This window comes from Aythya ferina (assembly GCF_964211825.1).
Source record: "Aythya ferina genome assembly, contig: HAP1_SCAFFOLD_29, whole genome shotgun sequence".
Lineage (NCBI taxonomy): Eukaryota > Metazoa > Chordata > Aves > Anseriformes > Anatidae > Aythya > Aythya ferina.
In genome coordinates, this window is record NW_028181463.1 from 556,842 (window position 1) to 572,644 (window position 15,803).

General features: G+C 50.9%; 2 protein-coding genes and 1 pseudogene across 3 annotated transcripts in view; 2 read left to right on the top strand and 1 right to left on the bottom strand.

Moving 5' to 3' along the window:
• Nucleotides 1–15,803, top strand: part of LOC311427854 (olfactory receptor 14C36-like) — a gene marked incomplete at both ends in the record, with an annotated part of 273,414 nt that overhangs the window by 154,432 nt on the left and 103,179 nt on the right. The gene's annotated exons all lie outside the window — the stretch shown is intronic.
• Nucleotides 1–15,803, top strand: part of LOC311427935 (olfactory receptor 14C36-like) — a gene marked incomplete at both ends in the record, with an annotated part of 105,548 nt that overhangs the window by 25,153 nt on the left and 64,592 nt on the right. The gene's annotated exons all lie outside the window — the stretch shown is intronic.
• LOC311427938 (olfactory receptor 14C36-like) lies at nucleotides 642–9,889 on the bottom strand (annotated as a pseudogene). The gene is made up of 2 exons: nucleotides 9,564–9,889; nucleotides 642–1,252 (listed from the first exon to the last, which is right to left on the bottom strand). The product of its transcript is annotated as an olfactory receptor 14C36-like (transcript).

The window sequence follows — 15,803 nt, forward strand, 5'->3', positions numbered from 1 at the left end:
CTGGGTTTGCCCTGAGGAAGACCCTCCTGTTACTGTTGTGCTTGCAGAGAGGCAGCTGTGACCCAGGGTTGCACAGGGCCTGCTGCTGCCTGCAGTCACAGGGATGCCACTGCAGAGAGAACAGGACTGTCACCAAGGCCTATGAGATCTGACTGCTTATCCGAATAAAAAAGCACAGGAGAACACACTGAAAGCCAAAAGAGAGAAGCAGTGACAAGGCCACGTCCTGCTGCTGGCCATGGCCATGGCTCCAGAGAAGCAGCAGCCCCTACCCAAAATCCATGTAGCAGCTGGGCTCTTGTCCCAGAGACCCTCCTGTGTGCTGGGGCTGATCCCCCAGCTCCAGAGGGGATGGGAAGAGATTGCAGAAGATAACAATGTAGTTCTGTTTTTTTTTTTTTGTTTTGTTTTGTTTTGTTTTTGTTTTTTATTTATTATGTTTCTCTACATAACCTGCTTCTTTCAATAATTAGATGACTGGGTCACTATAAATGAAAAAATAGAAATAAGAAAATCAGGTAGCAGGTTAAGGATAACATAATTTAAATCAAAAGAAAAAAAAAGTAGAAAATATTTATAGAGAAATATAGTAACAAAAATTTTCCTCACAGTTCCTGAAATAATCAGGGAACTCACAAACATTATTGATTGCAAAGAAGCATGTATCCAAAGAGTTTCCTTACTGCATCCTTGAACTCCTGGTTCCTCATGCTGTAGATGAGGGGGTTCACTGATGAAGGAACAACTGAGTAGAGAACTGACACAATAAGATCCATGGATGGGGAAGAGATGGAGGGGGGCTTCAGATAGGCAAACATGACAGTGCTGATAAACAGGAAGACCACAGCCAGGTGAGGGAGGCACGTGGAAAAGGCCTTGTGCCGGCCCTGAGAAGAAGGCATCCTCAGCACAGCCCTGAAGATCTGCACATAGGAGAAAAAAATGAAAACAAAACAACCAAAGCATAAAGAAACAGTAAGAACAAGTGCCCCAGCTTCCCTGAGGTAGGTATCTGAGCAGGAGAGCTTGAGGATCTGTGGAATTTCACAGAAGAACTGGTCCACAGCATTGCCTTGGCAGAGGGGCAGGGAAAATGTGTTGGCCGTGTGCAGGGCAGCATTGAGAAAGCCACTGCCCCAGGCAGCTGCTGCCATCTGGGCACAAGCTCTGCTGCCCACGAGGCTCCCGTAGTGCAGGGGCTTGCAGATGGCAACGTAGCGGTCATAGGCCATGACAGTGAGAAGGTAATATTCTGCTCCAACCAAAAAAGCAAAGAGAAAGAGTTGGGCAGCACACCCTTGATAGGAGATGGACCTTGTGTCCCAGAGGGCATTGGCCATGGCTTTGGGCAGAGTGGTGGAGATGCAGCCCACGTCGAGGAGGGCGAGGTTGAGGAGGAAGAAGTACATGGGGGTGTGGAGGCGGTGGTCACAGGCTATGGCTGTGAGGATGAGGCCGTTGCCCAGGAGGGCAGCCAGGTAGATGCCCAGGAAGAGCGCGAAGTGCAGGAGCTGCAGCTCGCGTGTGTCTGCGATTGCCAGCAGGAGGAACTCGCTCACAGAGCTGATGTTGGGCATTTGCTGATTTTGGACATAGAGCCTGCGAAATGAAAGAAAATATAAAGTATAAACTCTTATGAGTAAAGTCTCTGACTAAAATTCCCAGTAAAACCTTACATTACCCGTTTCCAAGAGGACCTTTGTCTATCTCCTTGTCTGGAGTCCTGCTTTCTGCTTGCTGAGCGTCCTGTACACAGCAACCACTTCTGCCCATCAGTCCCCAGTGGGACACCTCTAATCCAGTGAAATGGTTAATGTCGTTGCTGTGGAGGCACACCTAAACCAGAGGGCACATCCAGGAGGGCTGCTCTGTCCATTCCCTGGTGCCCAGCTGCTGGCTGCTTGCAGCACTCAGCTGGGGGATGGATGCACACAGAGGTTGTGCTGAAAAACCACATCCCCTTGTCTGCAAGTCCTAAAGAACAGCTCAGAAAAGCCCTGGTGCAGTCTGTAAGCAGAGAGAAGAGAAGGGATATTCTCAGGTGCATCACTAACTTGTTTGTGTCTCAATTCAATGGAATAGGAAGCTCAGTCATCAGTGCAAATCCAACTACGCCGATAACATAGAGGCTGCCCCACTACCCTGTTAATATAGAGCCTACTCCACAATCAGAGCAGGAAGAGGCAGGCAGAGAGTGCAGAAAGTGCCTTCTCTTTGCAGGCAGCTCCTGCCCTGCCCTTCTTTTGCCCAAGCCCCTGGGCAGCTCCTCAGGCAGGCTGAGTGCTGAGCCTGGCAAGCAGCAGAGGCGCTGCCCTGGCACACAGCCCCTGGGGCACAGCAGGGACCCTACTCTGCACCACAGCCCTGCACACCCCTGTCTGCACCCCCGGCTTCTCCTTCCTCCAGGACCTGCAGCTGCATTGCCCTCCAGCCACAGACTTACTGTGTTCAGGGCTGGGAAACATTCTCCCCCAGTGAGCTCTGTGCATCCTGCCACTTCTGCCTGCCTTTAAGCACTCTGTCTCTGCAGGCAGTGCCCCCAGCCCTGCTGCGCTGTGCAGAGGAGCTGTTCCTGGGCACAGCTGTCTCTCTGCACCACGGCCCTCTTGCCACGACCTCTCTCTGTCCCACGAGCCCGGCCCAGCTCAGCAGCACAGCACCAGCCCAAGGCACTGCAATCACCCCTCTGGGGGCTTTGCTGATGAGCCCACGAACCTCAGGCACTCAGAGACAATTGAAGACATCTCTCCAGAAGTCCAAGTCAGAGGCAAGTTTCCTGCAGTGTCCCCCTGAGGGCCAGCACTGACACAGCCTCCCTTGGAGCTCGTTAGAGCAGAACCCTGGAGGCAGTGAGGACAAGGAGACAAAGGGAATGTGAAGGTGACAGTGATGTGTAGGAAAACTGGATGTGTGTCACCAAGCACAAGGGCCAGGCCTCGACTCCAAGTGCTTCGGAAGGGAGATCCTTTCCTTGACAGTGTGAGGAATGTTTTAACAATTCGTGTCCATAAAGAACAATTCTGTTTGAATCCTGTCTGCCTCTGGGCCCTGCACTGGCAATTCAATTCTTGAACCACAGCTGCAGTGTGTCCCGGTCTCCCCCTCATTCCTCATTCTAGTCAATTTATCACTTCTTAAATTTATGAACCTGTTTGCTTTTGTTATTCCGGACTTCTATTTCTAACACTGCTATAGATGTGTCTGTGAATGGCTGGGGAAGAATGTTTTAATTACTCGTGTGTCTGGGAGTTTTAGAACAACTGATAAAAACTAGTGACGGTTATGGGATACTATGTGGATCTTTGGTATCTGGTTAGGGGGGGCCGAAAGATAAAGAGGAAGGAGAAAGAAGCTGAAGGGCGGCTAGGAGACAAGACTTGAAGAAGATGTTCCGTAAACTTGGTATGGTGCCCAGTAAGTACAAAGGTGGAGAGGAAGACTATGAGCCTTCAGCATGAAAGACCCCTAGAGACCCCCAGAAGAGACCCCAGAGGAGACTGCGCATGCTCCAGTAGGAGGGACTGCACCCCGGAAGCTAATTTTAATAATCTATTTTTTTTTAGAAGTAGTAATGAATATGTATTAGTCTAGGAGCATAAAAATCAGCTGCTTGATGTAACTGGTGTACGTCCTGGTGGAGCAGAGACTCCTGGTGCACCCAGCGCTGTTTGCTTACCTCTATTCCTTTATATTCTTTCAATAAATCCTATTTTTTTATTTAATCCTAATTTGAATCCTGAGCCATTTATAACACCTTGATCATCTTTGTGGCCCTCCTCTGGATTTGTTCTAACAAACCCACACCCTTCTAGTGCTGGGAGCCCCAGTTATGGATGCAGGACTCCAAGTGGGGCCTCACAAGGGCAGAGTACAAGGAGTAGAAGTAGAAGTGACCTCCCTCCACCTGCTGGCCACTCCTCTGCTTATGGAGCCCAGGATGCAGTTGGCCTTCCGGGATACAAGCACAGAATGTACTGTCTCACTGTTGATCTCATTGTCTGTCATAGGTAAAGATATTAAACAGCACCAGTCCCAGGACAGACTCCTGAGGTACAACACTTGTCAGCAGCCTCCACTTGGACATAGAGCCATTGAGCACCACTCTCTGGGTGTGACATTCAGGCCAACTCCTTATCCACCGAATGGTTCACCCAACAAATGCATATCTCTAATTTGGAGATCAGGATGTCATGTGGGACAGTGTCAATGGTCTTACAAAAGTCCAAGTAGATGACATTGATCGGTCTTCTGTTGTTGTCTGATGTGGTCACTCCATTGTAGAAAGCCATCACATTGGTCAGGCACAATTTGGACTTTGGTGAAGCCATGCTGGTTGTCTGAGATCACCTCTTTGTCTTGCATGTGCCTTGACATTGATTCCAGGAGGATCATTTCCATGATCTTGCCAGATCATGGCAAAGGGCACAAAGACCTTTGTGTCCTTTACTCTCCTGAGTACAATACGACTTCCTTCTCAGGAATGGAGTAACCAACACAGGTGAGACAGATACTATGTGATCACGGATGTCATCAGAAAGCTGATCCCAATAAGATATGGGGAGGTCAGAAGCATCCTGGACAAGAGACATATGAGATTTTGGTGTGGGAAGACGAGCATGGCCAGCAGAAATTAATGGTTTCATAGAGGTAAAAACATTCCTGCAATGCCAATACTGCAGTAACAATGAATTAAAAAAGCCACATATGGCCCTTAATTATTTGAACCAGTAATTTTAATCCCTAAACCTAAATGCTACTACAACACTCTAAAAGGAATCAATTTTCTCTCTTGATAACCGTAATCCCTTCCCTTAAAACTAACATTAAAATTCTCTATTCAACCCTAGACTCCCTGGCAGATGTAAAACACCCGTAAACCACAGAGCTTGTCCATACCTCAACCGGAGACCTGACAGCACAAGCAGAACAACAAACACTCCTACTAAAACTTTGCTTAATCTCTAACATAGTAAGTGAAAAATAGGTACCGAGGGGGCTAGAGAAAACTTAGCTTTACTTCAGGATCTCATGGCCCAGCAGGAGCAATGTGACTGTGGCAGTGACTGTGAGGTCACTTCTGTCTCTGCACTTGATAGGGCAGCACCAGGAACGTGTCACAGAAAGGGACTGTGAGGTCACTTGTGTCTGGAGGTGGCAGGTCAGCCTTGCCTTCTCCCTGGGAGCTGCACTTTTGGGCTGACATCTGGCAATATCCCTGCTAGGCCAGCAGAAGGCACCTGCTTGGCATGCTGGCTGGGGGATCCCCTCTGCCTCCAGACCCAGGAGGACCCAGACAGAAAGAAGGCCCCAACATGGGTTGTCCTGTCCCTTCTGCTTGAGTCCATGAGTGGGCAGCAGCAGGCACAAGGCTTGGCTGTGTGTAGCCAAGAAGCTGCAAGGCCAGCAGCAGGCCCCTGGCTTGGAAGATGCTGCTGAGGTGACTTGTGTCTGCTTGGCTGAGAGGCCGCAAGGAGCCTGCTGGGTTGGGATGCATACCTCAGGCGTTGTTTCCACCCTGATGGAGCTTTCTGTGGTAGTAGGAAAGAGCAGGAGAGAAAAACTTGCCACAACGTGTGCCCAGGAATGTTGGCAATGGCCATGAGGACGAAGAAATATCCCTCAAAGGGTCATGCTATAGTGCCACAGGTCACCCTCTGATCAGACCATGGCTTTGTGTTTCAAGGAACAGCTGGTGAGGGTTGACAAGACATGGGTGAAAGCAAGGGATGAGAGCAAATTGGTGAACAGAGATGTGTGTCTGCAGACTTCAAGGAAATAGGACAAATTGTGGGACAACGTAGGAAAAGCTACAGAGGAGAAGGCAGAGGGTGCTGGCAAGAATGGAAGGTCCCAACAGCCCTGAAGGTTTTGTCACCTTGACTAGAGCTTATGAGGACAGATGTTATACTCGTTGCAGTGGGGCCTCATTGATTCCTTGCAACCCTGTGCAGCACCTCAGAGGTGTCATACCAGTGTTCTCATGGCATCACACTGCCCACCACATCCCACAGACCCCAGCAAGACCCTTAAGCCAGATGTGGCAGTGCAGAATCTCCCCTTCCAGAGGCTGGGACCAGACCTTGGCTCTTCTGCATCACCAAAACCAACCAAGACATTTCTCAGCACAGTGCTTTGCCTGTTTGCAATCATGGCCTCCGATTATCTGCCCTAACAAGGCCCTGGGGAGGCTTTGTTAGTAACAGCCCTCAGTGGGGCCCATTAATACTCCAAGTCACTTCAGCTTTTCCTTCTGACTTTACTTTCTCTAGCAGTTGCATCATTGTCCTCTCAGTACCTGAACTTCACAGACTCAGCACCAAAATGCACCATGGAACTCATTAAAATGCAGAAACACCTAACATCTCTTTGATAGTTTTCTTCAAGCCTTCATTCCTTTTGCAGCTAATTGCAGAGCTGCAAGATGTAATTAAGGAAGATTTCAAAGAGCAACCAATAAAAAAATTTTCTTGTTTCAAAGGCTGAATTTTGCTGCATTTCAGTTTTGAACATCATTCTCCTATTGCTGTTCATCCAGGGTGACTTCTTTGGAGACCTTCATTGGGAGGAAGAGCAGAGTGTGCTGGTCTGACAGCTCCACTGCCAGCAGTGGTCTTTGTCCCTGTCAGTGCAGCCCAGCCCAGCACATGAAACCCTTTCTAAGAGAAGTCAGGGGTGTGTTCAGAAAATAATAAAAGAAAATAAAAATATAAAATAAAATAAAATAAAATAAAATAAGCTTGAAATGACCATTGGATCCTGAGAATTTCAGCCTGAATCTCAGTAGACACCTAGACATCCATGGACTATATTGGGTCATCTGTGGAAAACTCAGGGTGAAAAATAAAGAAAATACATCTTTATTGGCTGTAGCTGTACCCATGAGCCTGGCCTCATTGCAGAAATTGTTCCCTTCCAGACAGAGAATCCTAAACTGAGTGATGTGAAAAGAGCTGCCCAGTCAATAGAGTAGGGCAAAGTCCTACTTGCTGTGCTATAGATGCAGAAGGCAAAAAGAATTGCATTGTGCCTGACACTGCTCTGGGACGTGTCACCCAGGTCAGGCAACTTTACCTTAGTGCTGACAAGTCCATCACTAAGCCATGCTATCAAGCTCTACATCTACACCTTGGCTCTCCAGTCGATGACCCAGCTCATGGATGGCAATCAGGGAGTCTCGGTTAGCATGACGCTGCCTCAGGTGTGTCACCATGGTAGCCATTGGCACCTGCTGTTTTTCAACCCTCAGCAAACCCCCAACAGAAGGGTTCTGTAGAAGGCCAAGCAAGGTAGACAACTGTTTCATGTGGTTTATCTCCAAGGCAGCTCTGCCAAAGCCCCACCAGTGGTGCCCTCTTGGAACTCTGAATTCCCTCTCCTGAAGCAGTCTATGCCGAGGATGCACATAGCCTCCGGGCCAGTCCCAGTGGGGTGCTTTGGCCATTCCTTCCCAGTTAGACTCACTTCAGCCTCCAGTACAGTTAACTGTTGGGCTGCCCCTGTCACTCCAGAAATACAGGTGGGTTCTACCTCTTTCTAGCTTGATGGCATTAGGGTACACTGTGCACCGGTCTCCAGTAGAGCCTGATACATTTGTGGGTCTGATGTGCCAAACCATCAAATATACCGAGTCCAGTAAACCCGATTTTCCCTTTCTTCCCTGCCTCCCCCTGGCTGGAAGCAGGACACCACAAGTCCTGCTCATAGTGTTCATTTATGTTGCCGGTAGAGAGACCAAAGGAAACACGTCCCACCGTGGCGCTGTCATCTAACAGGGCAGGGGATAGGGTGCTGACAGTCAAGGGATGCATTCGGGTGTGGAAGGTGGGTCCCAGCAGAGACAAGGAGTCAAGGCAGTGGGCTGGGGGAGGCCAGGAGAAGCAGCCCAAGGGGTGGTGCTGCTTCTGAGGACACGTTTGTGGCAGCAGCCTGAGTGGGCAGCAGCTGTGCACAAGCACGGGGAGGCCAAAAAGCCCATGGCAAAAGCGCTGCTGCCAGCAGAGCCAAGGCCGGGGCCGAGCCCAAGGGCAGAGGCAGGCCCAGGGCAGGGGGCTGCAAGGGCCATGCTGAGCTCCCTGCCCCTGCAGCAGCCGCCTTGGCCCTCGGCCTCCTCTCCCCTGCCCCTGCAGCTCTGGGCTCCCTTTGCACAGCCCTGGCTCTGCAGCACCAAGCCCTGCTGGGAGCCCTCCCCTGAATGCTGCCACTGCTCCCTGACACTGCTGTTGCCCTCTGCCGGGCACTGCCCAGTCCAGCTCAGCCCCTGCCCATCTCTCCCCATCTCCCTGCCCTTGCCTGGTCACCCAGTCTTTTGGCCCTTTCCACTTGTTCACTGAAGCCCTCTGAGACCCGTTCTGTGCCCTGGCATTGCAGAGCTCCCTTTAGCAAATGCATCCTTTGGCTTAACTTTACTGTGAAGATCCACTCACTGCCCACTCAACATAAGGCACACAGTGTCCCAGGAGAACCCTTAGGATATTCTGGTGGTTCACAATACCTCCTTGATGCCACCAGTCCTGTCACGTTTCAAACCCAGGAAGCTGCTTCTTGACCTGTCAGGGTCTCCAGGGGCACTGGGCATCCACCAGTGACAACTCAGTCCAGCCCTCGCTCCCTCACCCAAAATCCGGTGCCCCCATGGCCCTGTGTCCAGGAGGATCCCCAGTACAAGATCGAGACCTTCAGCCTGGCATTCCCTGATTGTCTTCTGCACTCCAGATTGGGAAGAAGAACCCTAAGCATGAGCAATTTAATTTTACTAACAAGATGCCAGAACAGAGGCCAGGTGTCATTTAGGGACAAACGCATTCAGAGAAAGCCTCTGGGTCACACAGAGGACTGGTCATCTGGAAAAGAGGAATGAAAGCAAACATCTAAGTGCAAAGAGAATTTTAAAGAATGCTATACCTAAAGCTCACAAATTGCCTGAGATTAACTTGAGTAAAACTAGAAAAGTGAGATAGCCAATTTATTGCTAAGTAAATAGAATCAGTTTCTTCAGTGTGGCTTTCAGCTCCTGGTTCCTCACACTGTAGATGAGGGGGTTCAGTGCTGGAGGCACCACTGAGTACAGAACTGCCATCACCATGTCCAAGGATGGGGAGGAGATGGAAGGGGGCTTCAGGTAGGCAAACATGACAGAGCTGATAAAGAGGGAGAAAACGGCCAGGTGAGGGAGGCACGTGGAAAAGGCTTTGTGCTTGCCCTGCTCAGAGGGAATGCTCAGCACAGCCCTGAAGATCTGCACATAGGAGAAAACAATGAAAACAAAACAACCAAATGCTAAAGAAACACTAAAGACAAGTGTCCCAACTTCCCTGAGGTAGGCATCTGAGCAGGAGAGCTTGAGGATGTGGGGAATTTCACAGAAGAACTGGTCCACAACAATGCCTTGGCAGAAGAGCAGGGAAAATGTGTTGGCCGTGTGCAGGACAGCATTGAGAAAGCCACTGCCCCAGGCAGCTGCTGCCATCTGGGCACAAGCTCTGCTGCCCACGAGGCTCCCATAGTGCAGGGGCTTGCAGATGGCAACGTAGTGGTCGTAGGCCATGATAGTAAGGTTATAATACTCTGCTGATATGAAGAAGAGAAAGAAAAAGACCTGAGCAGCACATCCTTGATAGGAGATGGCCCTGGTGTCCCAGAGGGCATTGGCCATGGCTTTGGGCAGAGTGGTGGAGATGGATCCAAGGTCAAGGAAGGCGAAGTTGAGGAGGAAGAAGTACATGGGGGTGTGGAGGCGGTGGTGGCAGGCTACGGCGCTGAGGATGAGGCCGTTGCCCAGGAGGGCAGCCAGGTAGATGCCCAGGAAGAGCGCAAAGTGCAGGAGCTGCAGCTCGTGCGTGTCTGCGAATGCCAGCAGGAGGAACTCGCTCAGTGAGCTGATGTTGGACATTTGCTTACTTTGGTCAAGGAGACTGCGAAATGAGAAACAAAACATATTTAGAGAGTGAGACGGTGTGTTATGAGTAATGACTGTGAGCAAAAATCAGTTAATCCCCAATTAAAATCTTACATTCCCTCTTTCTAAGAGGATCTTTGTGTCTCTCCCTGTCTGGAGCCCTGCTTTCTGCTTGCTGAGTGTCCTGTACACTGCAGCCTTCTCTGCCCAGAAGCTCCCAATGAGCCTGCTCTTCTGCATTTGAGGTTCCAAGAGGGAAGGTTCCTGGGCAGTGGCTCCCTCTGCTGAGTGAGGGGTGTTTGGCTGTGCGACTCTGTGTGCATCTTCCCTGTTCAATACCCAGGAGACAAAACCAGCAGGTGGATCATGAGTGTCTGGCTGGAGAAAACAGGGAGCATCTCCTCCTGCTTCACCCTTCGTGCACAGCACTCCCTGTCAGAATCAGGCACCACCAGCTGGCACCCTGGGCAAGGGAGAGAAGCAGGCATGGGCAGGCAGGGCGGACCCAACCCAGTGCAGAGGCTGCGGTGTCGGTGAGGTACCACCTGTTCTCATAGCCCTGTGCCATCTGCCCTGCACAGACAGCAGAGGGACAAGAGCTCTGGAGTGTAAGAAGAGTTTGGAATATGCTCCTGGTCATATGGTAGAAGTTTGGGGGTAAGACCTCTGTGGAGCCAGGAGTTGGACTCGATGATCCCTGTGGGTCTCTTCCAACTCAGGATATTTTATGATTCTCCAATTCTGTGCCTTCTTCCACAGAGGAAGGTAGAGGGGGTCTGCAGCAAATGTGTCTAGTGACACAGAGATTTAGGGTTCAGACACCCCATATTCTCAGCCCCCCAGGTTATACATGCTGTGACAGAAGCTGTGAGGGGAAGAGAGGAGACCAGGGGCTGCTGCAAGGAAGGCGCCTGCACTGCAGGGGATGGCAGGGAGGGAGCAGCTCCCTCTCACTGCCTGCCCATGTCCCTGCTGCCTGCAGCTGTCCTGCCAGCAGCTCTTTCTCTGTCCCCACGGCTCCTCCCGTCAATGCTCACAGCCCCCATTCCACCCGCTGTGTGCCAAGCTCAGCCCTGCAGACAGCTGCCGGGGATGAGGACAGCTCTAGGGAGATCTCCCTGTCTGCAGGTCCTTAATGAATATCTCAGCAAAGCCCTGGTGCAGTGTGTAAGCAGAGAGAACTGAAGGGATGTTCTCGGGTTCATCACTAACCTGTTTATGTCTTATTCAAACGCAACAGGAAGCTCCATCACCTGGGCAAACCCAGCCACTCTGTTAATGCAGAGTCTGCCCCACAATCATAGCAGGATGAGGCAGGCAGAGAGTGCAGAAAGTGCCTTCTCTTTGCAGGCAGACCCTGACCTGCTCATCTTCTGTCCAAGGCTGCCCTGCAGCATCTTCTCCTCCACACCGCACAAGCCACGAGAGGCATCCTGGCAGCTCCTGGCCAGGCAGAGACATTGCGCATACAGAAGCCCCTTCCAGGAGCCTGCCCTGCATTGTCGTGCAGCCAGAAACTTACCGTGGGCAGAGCTGTGAAGGTTTCTCCTGCACTGAGCTCTCCTTTGCCCACAGCCTCCAGGCTGCCTGGAATCCCTTTCTGCCTGGGTGCCAGCTGTGGTCATAGCCCCCAGCCCTGCTGCGCTGTGCAGAGGAGCTGCTCCTAGGCACAGCTGTCTCTCTGCTCCACGGCCCTCTTGCCACGAGCTCTCCCAGCCCCATGAGCCCGGCCCAGCTCAGCAGCACAGCACCAGCCCAAGGCACTGCAATCACCCCTCTGGGGGCTTTGCTGATGAGCCCACGAACCTCAGGCACTCAGAGACAATTGAAGACAGCTCTCCAGAAGTCCAAGTCAGAGGCAAGTTTCCTGCAGTGTCCCCCTGAGGACCAGCACTGACACAGCCTCCCTTGGAGCTCGTTAGAGCAGAACCCTGGAGGCAGTGAGGACAAGAAGACAAAGGCAATGTGAAAGTGACACTGATGTGTAGGAAAACTGGATGTGTGTCACCAAGCTCCAGGGCCAGACCTTGACCTCAAGCACTTGGGAAGGGAGATCCTTTCCCTTGACCAGTTGCTCAGGGCTCTTTGTGGGGCAGTAGGAGATGGGGATGTGCATGGCCAAGTGCAGGAGAATGGTACGACCCCTGCCTGCTTCATGGTTGAGGGCGAGGAGGCAATGAGGCCCTGGTACTTTAACGATCAGCTGTCTCCTCACAGGCCTCAGTGGTAGACAACCTAGCCATGGGCACAAAGACCTGGGTCCTGCTGGCACTCTTAGTCTTGTCACAGCCCTTAATCCTTTCCACAGCAGCCTTTCCTAAGGACTCTCATAGATGCAACTCTTTCCCTGCTGGCTGCAGTCCCTTCTGTTGGTGGTCTCTTATAGATCTCAGCTGAGTCTGATAACTCAAATCTTCTTGGTGGCCATGCTCCTCGTAAGGCAGCTCTGTAGGAAGCTGCCCTGGTTCCTGGTGAGCAGGCACCACTGCTCGTATGGCATCCCTTGTGGTGCCCAGGCCCTCCTCCTCCTGGCCACTGCTCACTTAGCAGGGTCCCAGTCTGCCCTGATGTGTGGGGTTCCTCTTTCTCCGGTGCAGGACTAAGCTCTTCTCCTTGTAAATGCCAAGAGGTTTCTGTAGGCAAAATTCTGTATTTTTTCATTGTTCACCCACATTGATGCTCCATTCTGTTAACAGCTATTGTCTGCAGGCAAACAGTTCCACCTTCATGTGATTGTCCTGTCTCTGACAAGATCGCAGCATCGGGAGCTGTAGGAAAGTTTGGATAATGCAGGAGTAACCAGCTGAATAGCATTGCAGCACAGAGTCACAGAAGGGTAGGGGATGGAAGGCTGCCAGGTTCTACCTCTTCTGTGCTTCCTTCTCATGCATGCTCTTAGTTTGTCTGGAGCTTTGTGCTGAATTTTATGGGGCTGTGCAGATCTAAATTAGAAGGGCCAAAGGAAGGTGATTAAGGGATTGGAGCATCTCAATCCCATCCAATGGGATCCTAGCCTGAATCAAGAGGAGTGTGGACAGCAGGTTGAGAGAGGTGATCCTCCCCCTTTATGCAGATCTGGTGAGGCCACACCTGGAATAGTGTGTGCAGTTCGGGGCTCCCCAGTACAGGAGGGGCATAGAATGTCTAGAGAGGGTCCAGCACAGAGCCAGGAAGGTGATTAAGGGATTTGAGCATCTGTCCTCTGAGGAAAGACTAAGCACGCTGAGCCTGTTTAGCCCAGAGAAGAGGAGATTGAGAAGGGATCTTATCAACCTCTACAAATACCTGAGGGGACAACGTAAAGAGAATGGTGCCAAACTCTTCTTAGTGGTGGCCAGTGATAGGACAAGGGGTAATGGGTACAAATTTAACCACAGGAGGTTGCATCACCAAATGAGGAAGAACTTCACTGTCTGGGTGACAGAGCACTGGAATAGACTGCCCAGAGAGGTTTTCTCACCCAGAGAGGTTTCTCACACTGGAACAGGCTGCCCTGTTTGAGCAGGGGTGTTGGATTAGATGATGTCTGCATGTCCATTCCAACCTCAACATTTCTGTGATTCTGTAAGAAAAGGGTCATTTAATTAAAAAATAATAATTATTCTCTACTTCCCATCACTGAGTGATGCTCAGTAATGTTCTGGGAAGCAGGGCCTGCATACACATAGTGGCTGTACGGAAGGATAGATGTCTTCATAATGAGGGCCCCCTTTCTCCCTCCCCTTTCCCACCTTTTGTTGCTGAGTGTGACCTCATATGGTATGGAATATCCCTGTGGTTGGTTTAGGTCAGCTGTCCTGGTGATGTCCCCTTCCCACTTCCTGCCTATCTGCACCCTACTGGCTCTGGGGGATTTGGAGGTAGACTTGATGTGCCAGTATTGCTCAGCAACAGACCAAACAGTGGGATGATATCAGGGCTGTTCTAGAAAAAAGTGCCAAGCACAACACTGTTTGGGCCACTGAGAGGAAAGTTAACTCTACCCCAGCCAGACTCAGTGCTTTCCCTCAGGTACCAGATACGCCTCTCTGTGGCGGTCCACTTGCCTGGTTGACATAGAAGATCTTCCTTGAAAGGAAACCTTTCCTTGATGCTTGACAAGTGTCACCTTCAGAGGGTGATGCTATGTGCTACTTTTCCAATCCCTCTGTCAATCATCCCTTCTCTACAGGGGGATCCCAGCTGCTTGGCTTCCCTGCCCTCTAAGTCCAGGCTACTGGCCCCGTTCTCCCAGCACTGGAGCAGCCAGGTGACAATGTGCTCCCTGGACGAAGTCTGAAATCTTTTCACACATCTCATAGCTCACCCTGGGATAGGGATCGTGTGGTTACTGATGCTCTTAGGATCCCTTCCTCTTTGCCCTCCTGTTCCCACAATGGCCTAACATCAGAATAGCCTGCCTCATCTCCTTCTTCCTCTTTTCTTCTCTGGGTAGGAGTTTCTTTCCTTTCAAAACAACCTGACTTTCAAATCCACTGTCTTTCACAGTAACGGACGGATTGAGCTCCAGCTGGGCTTTGGCCCTTCTATATTCGTCCCTGTACAGCCCCATAACATTTAGGACACAGCTCCAGAGAAACTGAGAGCATGCATGAGAAGGAAGCACAGAAAAGGTGCAACCTGGCAGCCTTCCATCGCCTACCCTTCTGTGACTCTGTACTGCAATTCCATTCAACTGGTTTGTCCTGCATTATCCATACTTTCCTGCAGCTCCTGATGCTGCTGTCTTGTCAGAGAGCACACAATCACACGAAGGCTGAACTGTCTGCCTGCACACATGAACATCTGACATGATGTCAATGTAGAGCTTGGTAGCACGGTTTAGTGATGAACTTGTCATTACCTAGGTAAAGTTCCATGACCGGGGTTACAGGTCCTCACCCTTCTATGTTCCCTCTAAACTCTTTTACATTGCTGATGGCCTCATCCTTAAGAGTCTGAAGGTATCATCAACCATGGGGCTTGCCAACCCCGATGGCCACACCCCCACATGTCCGCCTTCTTTATATCAACCATCAACCAGAGCTGTCTTGGAGACAAAGGACATGAAACAGTTGTCTACCTTGCTTGGCCTTCCACAGAATCCTTCTGTTGGGGGTTTGCTGAGGGCTGAAGAACAGCAGGTGCCAATGGCTACCATGCTGGTGCACCTGAGGCAGCATCGCGCTAACCGAGACTCCCTGATTGCCATCCATGAGCTGGGTCATTGACTGGAGAGCCAAGGTGTAGATGTAGAGCTTGGCAGCATGGTTTAGTGATGGACTTGTCAGCACTAAGGTAAAGTTGCCTGACCTGGGTGACACGTCCCAGAGTAGTGTCAGGCACAATGCAATTCTTTTTGCTTTCTGCATCTATAGCACAGGAAGTAGAATTTTGCCCTACTCTATTGACTGGGCAGCTCTTTTCACATTACTCTATTTAGGTTTGTGTGGCTGGAAGGGGACAATTTCCCAAAAGCGGCCAAGCTCATGGGTACAGCTACATCCAATAATGATATATTTTCTTTATTAGGCCTTGCAGAGGGATCTGGATAGGTTGGAGAGCTGGGCGATCACCAACCGCATGAAGTTCAATAAGAGCAAGTGCCGGGTCCTGCACCTGGGACGGGGAAACCCTGGCTGCATGTACAGACTGGGCGATGAGACGTTGGAGAGCAGCCTAGAAGAGAGGGATCTGGGGGTCGTGGTAGACAGCAAGTTGAATATGAGCCAGCAGTGTGCCCTGGCAGCCAGGAGAGCCAACCGTGTCCTGGGGTGCATCAAGCACGGCATCGCTAGTAGGTCAAGGGAGGTGATTGTCCCACTCTACTCTGCGCTGGTGCAGCCTCACCTTGAGTACTGTGTGCAGTTCTGGGCACCACAGTATAAAAAGGACATGAAACTGTTGGAGAGTGTCCAGAGGAGGGCTA